Source organism: Magnolia sinica, chromosome 5 (genome assembly GCF_029962835.1).
Source record: "Magnolia sinica isolate HGM2019 chromosome 5, MsV1, whole genome shotgun sequence".
Taxonomy (NCBI): domain Eukaryota; kingdom Viridiplantae; phylum Streptophyta; class Magnoliopsida; order Magnoliales; family Magnoliaceae; genus Magnolia; species Magnolia sinica.
In genome coordinates this window covers 29614954-29624059 of record NC_080577.1, presented here as the reverse complement: position 1 = coordinate 29624059, position 9106 = coordinate 29614954, and positions in this window count along the sequence as shown.

Here is a 9106-nt window from a genome sequence, read left to right as displayed (position 1 = left end):
ATTTTGGAAGTTAAAAAGCAATAAAATAAGTTATTTTTTAAAAATTACTTATTTAGGTTTAATAACCAAACTAAATTTTTAAAGAAAAGTAACTTATTAACTTACGTACGTTAATAAGTTAGGTCCTTACTCATGCCTCGGTGGTAGACTCACAGGAGATTCAACACCAGGTCATAGGTTCAATTACCCATATGGGGTGAAATTCCGTTGTCATGTGAGTGCCTGAAAAAAATAATAATAATAATAATTATTATTATATATATATATATATAGTGTCCAAGTAGTCCCTTAATGACTAGGTTGCTTAGTTTAAAAGACATGGCATATAGAAGATTTGACCCATGATAAGCGAGAAGATCTAATGAGTGGGGCCACATCGAATAGAACACTGGCATGTGAGGTTGCGTGTGGATGGACATGGCTCTATACGTGTAGGGTTAGCAAACGTAATAGTGAGAATAGTTTGTAGGGCTAGATTCCCATGATGTCCTCACACAGGCACTCATGTTCAGCTATCTAAACCATCCAAGTTATTTCATACATTGTGGATATAGCCATCCTGGTCATTCAATCGATGGCTATCAAATGGATGGTTAAAAGTAAAATAGTAATTGGAACTGTATAAGTAGATGGTTCCCAAGATATTTTTTTAGTTAAAATTTTAGATTATCTTGTTCGATTTCTAGCTACATCACATGTAGCAAAATAAAAGTGGACTTTTGAAAATTCGATTCAATACATTAAGTCAAGAATCCCTATTAATTTTGATAATATCATATTTCACACTTAATCTAGATAACAACTTAAATGGAAGCCATTTCTTTACACACGTTTATATGTGAGGGGACTCTTCGAAGAGTCTCTACATTATAAGAGCTCGTGTCTTTATACATGTTCATGTTTAGTTGAAATACTTTAGAGCCTATGTGTCTCTTAAGTATTGCAGATACACAGTGGAGTCCAAGTAGATGCACCCCCTTTTATGTATCTGAATTGATTACAACTTTTATGAGGCCCACTGATATGCCCTGTCCAAATATCTGATGATCATTAGGTTTGATTAATCTTGGCCATTAATCACATAGGCAAACCTAATTATAGAAGTCTTATAGATCCTCCATTCAAAACAAAGTCTAGATGGTATGGATTTCCTTATAACTATGCTATGTATATGGTTGATGCCACAATTTTTAAATGGTAATAAATCAAAGAGAAATTTTCCTCCGTAAATATCACTTTTGACCAACCAGGTTAATTAAACCTTCAAAACTTTACTTTCTATTTCTAAACCAGTGCTGTACGGATTAACTTTTTTTTTTTTTAAAGGACGAAAATACTTAAAAAAAAAAAAAAAAAAATCCTTTCATACAGCTATACCCAAGAACCCAAGACCCATCTTTTCTTCAATTTTCTTCCTAAAATCTCCAATTATTGTCATTTTACATTTGCAATCTATCTCAGGGTTCTGTTCATTGCTTCAAACCAGTCGCATTGATAAACTTGAAATCTTTTGAGTTTTGTCCAAAAAGGTTTTCTATTTTAAAATTGTGCCTCATTTCACCACACTCTTATTCTTTTTCTTGAGCTCATGTTTCACTGGAACGATGACCATAGGAGGTAAGAATGAAGAATGAATGTATTTTTTCGCAATGAAATTAATCAAGTTCTCTTTGAATATCATTGTCTCGGTGAAATTGATTAAGTACAGAGGATTTGACTGAGTACATATGGAAATTTATCAAAGAAAATTGATCAAGTATAGGTAAAAACCGTTGATAATTGAGATTTGAGACGGTTTTCAACCGTTATTCTTTCATAGGTGAAAATTCATCCAAGTACGTGAAAATTGCCCGAAGGGATCTAAGGGCTACAGTGGGAGAATTGGAGAGGAGTTGTGGAGAATTAGAGGATGGGATTAAGGTGTTTGAGGGGAGGATAAATGAGCTTTATAGGCAAATGATTTTTATTAGAATGGTTTTGTTGGGCTTAGTCAATGCAACTTAAAAGGAAATGGGCCTCATGCATCATGGGCTATTAAATCTTGGAGGATTTTGTGAAAAATTCTCTTGTAATTTTTGATATGTTATATTGATTTTGGATAATCAAATAAGTATTTCTAATATAATCATTGATTGAATGCTATTCATTTCTTCTTTTTGAGCTGATTTGATACGTTAGAGTTCAAGATCCAAGTACATTATGTGGGTCCACTATGTAGACGTTGTGGCCATAAAATCAGGTTGGTCCGATCATCAAGTGGGCCATAGATAATGAAATCAATGGATGGCTGAATTGAACAAGGTTAATTCTTTCTTTTATTTTTTTATTTTTTTGTTTTTTTTTTGTTTTTTTCCTGAAATCCTCCGTTTGTTTCTAATATTTAGGCCAACTTAGGGGCGTTTGGATTGTAAGTTACTTTAGATAAGCTACTTATGCCATAAGTAGCTTATCTTGGTTTCTACTTGATCATCAGATAATTAAATATGTTCGATAAATATAATTATCATCCAAAAAGTAAAAAAACTTATTTGGTTTCTAACATCATAAGTATCCAGTCAGTCTCTTTCGTCCTCCTCACATCCACCATCCATCATGTGGGGCCAACCTTTGATGTGGATCATTCATTATGTGGGCCCCACATTTGAGATGGGCCGCCCATCATGCAAGGCCCACCTTAGTTGTGGGCCATTCATCATTAGGGGCCAACCCTTAATGTGCACACTTCATCAGGTAAGGCACACCTTTGATTTTAATCATTTATCATGTGGGGCCTGCCATCAATGTTATTGTCCATCATGTGGGGTCCATCTTCAATATCCTCTGCCCATCATGTGGAGCCCATTTTCGATGTGAATTGTCCATCATGCGAGACTTGCCTTGGATATGGACCACTCATCATTAGACTGACGTTTGATGTAGATTGTCCATCATGTGGGGCCCACCTTGATGTGGATCATCCATCATGTGGGGCCTATCATTATTAATTGTCCATCATGTGGAGCCCACCTCTAATGTGGGTTGCCCATCACGCGGGGCTCATTTTGGATGTGGGTAATTTATCACTTGGGGTGAACATTTGATATAGATTGTCCATCATGTGGGGCCCACTAGATCATGAATGGATGATTTTCCAATCTCATGAACTTAGAAAGGGTTCATGGCTATATAGAGCATATTCGTTTAAATAATTTTTTAAATTGTCTTGTCACCGATGAAAATGAAGAAAATAAGTTAATTTTAAAAGTTAAAAAATCATTAAAAAAAAACTTATAAAAATAAGTTATTTATTTAAGTTTAACTCTAACTCTAACTCTAACTCTAAAAACCATCTCTATGAGAGAGAGAGAAAGACTATTATAATGTGTGCTTTCAGTCTAAACGGTAGATATTGACTTTCCTTTAGGTAGTTGTCTCGTTGCCCATCCCAATTATTCCCAGTAGTGTGACCCATCTCCATTTTTAAAATGGTAATAAATAAGATTGGAGTATAGCTCATTTACGACCTCTCTTACATGGCCTCCTTCAGCTACATGCATATATTCGATCCTTAATAGTGACGTCAAATTCGACAAGGGATCTTTATTCCGTAAGGAAGAGCACAAGGAAGCATAAAAGTTGGTTGTGAATATTCAGATAGACAAAGGTGAGACACGGGCTAATACTAAGACAGTAACATAAGTATAAGAGCAGGTGAAGCAACCACATGTGAGAAGGAATCCACCAAGGGATCATAGATTTCTAGCGAGATATAAGGATGACTTGAATGTTGCATTTTTTTCATTATGGATGATGGAGATCTGTCTACTTTTCAGGAGGCTCTTGATGATGTAGATGCTAAAAAGTGAAAAGCGACGATGCATGACGAGATAAACTCCTTATATAAGAATAAGGCGTGGGAGAAAGTGGAGCTTCCTATTGAGCATAAAGAGATTGAGTGTAAGTCGATCTTCAGGAAGAAACATGATAGGTATAGGGAAAAATCAATATGTTTAAAGAGAATGTGTCGACTTTAGTGAGATCTTTGCATCTGTGGTGAAACAAGTATTTATCATATTCATATTTGTGCTGGTTGCTTAATACAATTTCGAGCTGGAATAGATACATGTTAAGACTGCTTTCTTATATGAAGAATTAGAAGAGTATATTTACATGAAGCAACCAGAAGGATTCGAAATACAAAGGGGTAGAAAATAAAGTTTGTAGGTCGAAGAGGTCGTTGTACGTCCTAAAACAGTTGCCTAAGCAGTGATATAAGAAATTTGATTATTTTATGATGAGTTAGACATTTACTATAAGTGAGTATGATCATTGTGTTTATTTAAAGACATTGAGTGATGCAAAGTTAATTATCTTGGTATTATATGTTGATGACATGATTATCGCCAGTTATAACATGTCTAAGATCGACATACTGAAGGCTCGGCTATCAAGGACATTCGAGGTGAAAGATCTGGAAACTGTAAAGATGGTTTTCAGCTTTGATATACATAGAGACAGGAAAATGAGCAGTCTATGATTATCTTAGGCTTAATACCTTGAGAAGGTATTGGTGAAGTATGGGATGAATAATTAAAGTCGATCAACATTCCCCACGCAGCTCATTTTCGGCTTTCTTCTAGGTAGTATCCTGAAACGGATGAAGAAAAGCAGGTTATGCCTCATGTGCCTTATTTGAGTGTAGTTGATAGCTTGATGTATGTTATGGTCTGTACAAAACTAGATATTTCACATGCGGTGGGTGTTGTTAGCAGATACATGTCTAACCTGTGCAAGCAACACTGGGAGGCATTGGAAATAGCTACTTCGATATGTTCGAGGTATGCAGGACTACATCTTGACATTTAAAAATCTGGGAGTAAGATATGTGGATTAAGATTATGCAGGTAGTGTGAATAATAGAAGGTCGACTTTCATTACTTATTTGTGTTAGTGGGTGGAGCGATAAATTGAATATCGAAGCTTAAGTCTATGGTGGCTCTTTCCACAACCAAGGCTGAGTATATGCCAGTGATGGAAGCATTCAAGAAAGTAGTTTGTTTGAGGGAAATGATAAATCAGTTGGGGCTTTGACACGAGGTCATGCCGGTTAATTGTGACAGCGATAGCGTGATTAATTTAGTCAAGAACTTGGTTTATTATTCTAGAACTAAACATATTGATGTGTGTCATCATTTTATCCAACAGGTGCTAAAGAAAAACAGTATGACTCTTAAGAAGATACATACAAGCGTGAATCTGATGGATATGCTTACCAATGTCGTTCCTATAGAGAAGTTCAAGTTCTATGTGGCTTCTCTAGGTCTGATAAAGATAGAGTGAAAATAGAATATGTACAAGAAGTGATTATTGTGGAGCTATGATAAAGATGAAGTAGATATGGATGATTAAACATGGCGTGTTACAGCATGAAAATTAGAATTATGATGGAAATTGTTGAAAATTGAATGCCTTGAATCTATGCTAAAATAGGGGTCATCGACTAGTCGATTGGTCGATAGGTCGAAGGATATAAAAATATTTATTTATTTTTTAAAACAAAACTCTCTTGACTATTTTTGGAGTTTTCGACCGGTCAACAGGTGGATGCAACCAATCGATGTATCTCGACTGTTCGATTCGACAAGTCAACGGATTGTGTAGTTTTGCGTGTTTTATTTCTATCTCTGGTACACACACACACACACACACATGGGTGTAATCGAGATTAAGGTTAAGGTAATACATGTTTAAGGGTTTGAGAGGATTTTGGAGAGGAAAAAAGTTAGGACTTCTTCTCTTGAGGCTTTAAATTGCTAAGATTTCATCTCTTGTAACTTTGTTATTTATAATGCATTATTTTTGTGCCGCAGTTTATTTATTTATTTTCATGAGAGTTTTTCCACGTAATTTCAAGGTGTTCTCCATTGGATTTACTTATGTAATTGTGATTATGTTATTTAATTTCGTTTCGTGACCACGAGTCCCAACAATAATAACTACCGTAACTACTGTTCTCATCTAAGTCGAAAAGATCATTATGACATTTTGGTTGAACTGTAACCACTCTCATTAATTATAGCTCTTTAAGGCCATTTTTTCTAGAACAGCTTTAGCTAACTAGTTATTACTACTTGACGGACGATACAATAGAGGCAGAAAATGGGAACATGGTTGAACCATCTCTTCACACATGTAGCGATTTGGATCATCAATCAGGACTGTCCGTCTTGTTGGACCCACTGTGATGGCAAACGATCCAACATACACGTGGATACAGTGATCCTATCTATCTGAATAATGACATGGTAGCAAAGAAAATGTTAAATGGTCTACATTAAATGAATAGAAATGAAAATTAGTGATGTGTATGGCGTAAGATTGATGTTATATTTGAATATAGGCCATCCATGATGTGCCCCACTAAATGGACTGCCTGATTGATAATTCACCCTGCTATTCTCCCAAGAACTGTCATCTTTAGCTATGCATAGTGACCAATCTTGTTCTCAGCAATTTCTTGGAATTTTAGGTTAGTCTTAAGATATTACTGAAAAATATGGCTGAAAATAAAATATATAAAGATATTTTTTGTAAATTAATAAATAATTAAAAGAATCAATGTATATTTGTATAAAGAATTGTTAAGGTTTTACTATTTTTTGAATTAAAATTGCAGTAAATGATATTTTAATTTTTTGATATTTTGAAAATTCTCTTGATAATAATGAGATAATATCATTTAGTTATATTTTTCACAAAACCGCTACGAGATATGTCAGAAAGACTAAATGTGAAGTTGAAGAGTAAAACCATTATTGGGGGATTCTCAAAATTTTGTTTTTCTAATGATATTAGCATGAAAAACCTTGTAGAAAATAAAATATTAAATTTTAATTAATTAATTAATTAAAAATTTAGAAATATAGGTATAAAATAATTATTTTAATTCTTAAATAAAATTTGTATTAAAATCGCATTCGTTTCACGAAAAAATCTTTTTAAAAAAAGTCGAGATTTTGAAATTTTCAATATATTATTGTATGATAAAATTTTGCAATAATATGGCGAAATTTTACAAAATATCGAAGACTTTTTGTTACACTGGTTGATCCTGGTAGGGCATGATTGAAGATGCATAGGCACTTGTTTCTGTACACTCGAACTCAAAATACACTGTCCATTTCATGTAAGTGCCTGTGTATAGATTATAAACCTATAATACTAATTTAATAATTTTTATTTCTGATTTCTAGAAAAAAGAGAAAAAAAAAGAAAAAAAAGGAAATTTATTCGTTGAACCAGAACCGTTATTAATCTTCACGTGCATTGATATCAACGGGCTGAGAAAGCACTTTTGTTTGATTGTTGTTTTATAGACCGTCTAACATGAGGCCCAATATCTAGACAATTTAAATTGAGTTGGACATATGCCATGCGTGTAATTTTTTAGAGCTTGCATATCATTCATTATACTCTGGCAGAGTATCAAAGTTTCTCTCTCTCTCTCTCTCTCTCTCTCTCTCAGCCTGGACGAAGTGCTACTCTTGTACAGGTGCGCGGTCCGAGTTTTATATCAGATGAACCACAATGTTTAGTAGGCCTGGAAATGGGCCCGACTGGGCCTGAGTTTTGGTTGGGCCAGGTCTACAATCCATGCTGTTTAGATCTTCTAGCCTCGCTCTTTTTTTCTTTTTGTTTTTTTTTGTTTTTTTTGTTTTTTTTGTCCACAGAAGAGGGGAAGTAGAGGAGGTCCATTTCTCATGAACCGGGTTGGTTGCTCAGAATTACCTGGTCGAGTGTGACTTTATGACAAAAAAAAAGTCTGACCCAGGTGGGTCAGCTTGCAAAAACTGGTGTCATTAAGGCCCAGCCATTTACTGGTGTAGGTATGGCCTGGATTTTAAAATATCACTTGTAAGCTATTTAGTTTTATGTTTGTTAAACCCACGGATACGCCCCTTCTCAGCTGCTTCACAAGACACGTCCCAATATCACACGTGTGCAAGATCCAAGATTACCATGACATGGCTCACTACTGTCCAGATCACCTAGCCCAAAAATCAAGTTGGTTCACTCATAAGATGGTCCATGATGCACAAAACATTTGGACGGCTAAAAAAATTCAGTTATGCTGTGGGTCCGTTTCATACGCTTGCCCACCCTGGGTGTGAACAAGCCCAAATTTTTGGGCCAGATGATCTCAGAAATGGGGTCCCATCTCATGGATAGCTCAGATGATGTACATAAATACCCATACACGTAGCAAAACCTCATTTTGCAAAGTGAGATCTAAAGGTGAAAGGCGGTGCACATGCCAGTTAGCACGTGCGCAAGATCCAGTCCAATCATTTAATGGGGCCCATGGTCAAGTTATCAGGTTGTCCACATTCGTGCAGGGAAAATAACGCATCACCAACTGCATATATTCAATGTAATGGAGCAGCCTAGCTTTGACAATAAGCATGCTGACATATTCAACCACGTGACATTCTTTGACATTATTGTAATTCATCTATTGAATTTTATAAAAAAAAATTATTTTTTTTCACGTTCATTCAATGTCCATCAATGAGGCAGGATCATTTATTGACTTTAGTCTTATTTTTGGATTTGAGTGGACCAAATATTTTTCTCATGAATGCTGGCCTGAATTAGTTGAGAATAGGCTTAGTTGATGATAATGATCATAGGGACCAATGCAATTAGTTTTTGGTAGTCTTAACCTTTGAGATTTTCTTCCCCTATCTCCTATACCTGGTCACGTTACGAAACTCATGATCCTCTCCACAATCAACTAAAACCAGCTGATGAAGGCCTGTGAGAGTCTCAAACAAGAGACCTTCCACTCTTATAACTTTTGATGTGGGGAGTACCTATTAACACACTTAAAGCTCGGAGCTGTTGGGAAAGCACTAGAATATCCCTTTATCTAGGCCCTCCCACCGACAAGATCTCTCCATGGGTTACATTGCATCTCACAAGTCCCATAATGGAATCCACCCCGTGGCCATTCTGCATCTCACATACCCCACCTTGCGGGCCTCCCCACCCTAGTGTGGAGATGCACCCGCACCACCTTTCCCCCCAAGAGTACCTTGTTTGTATATGGCAAACTTCCATTAGATCA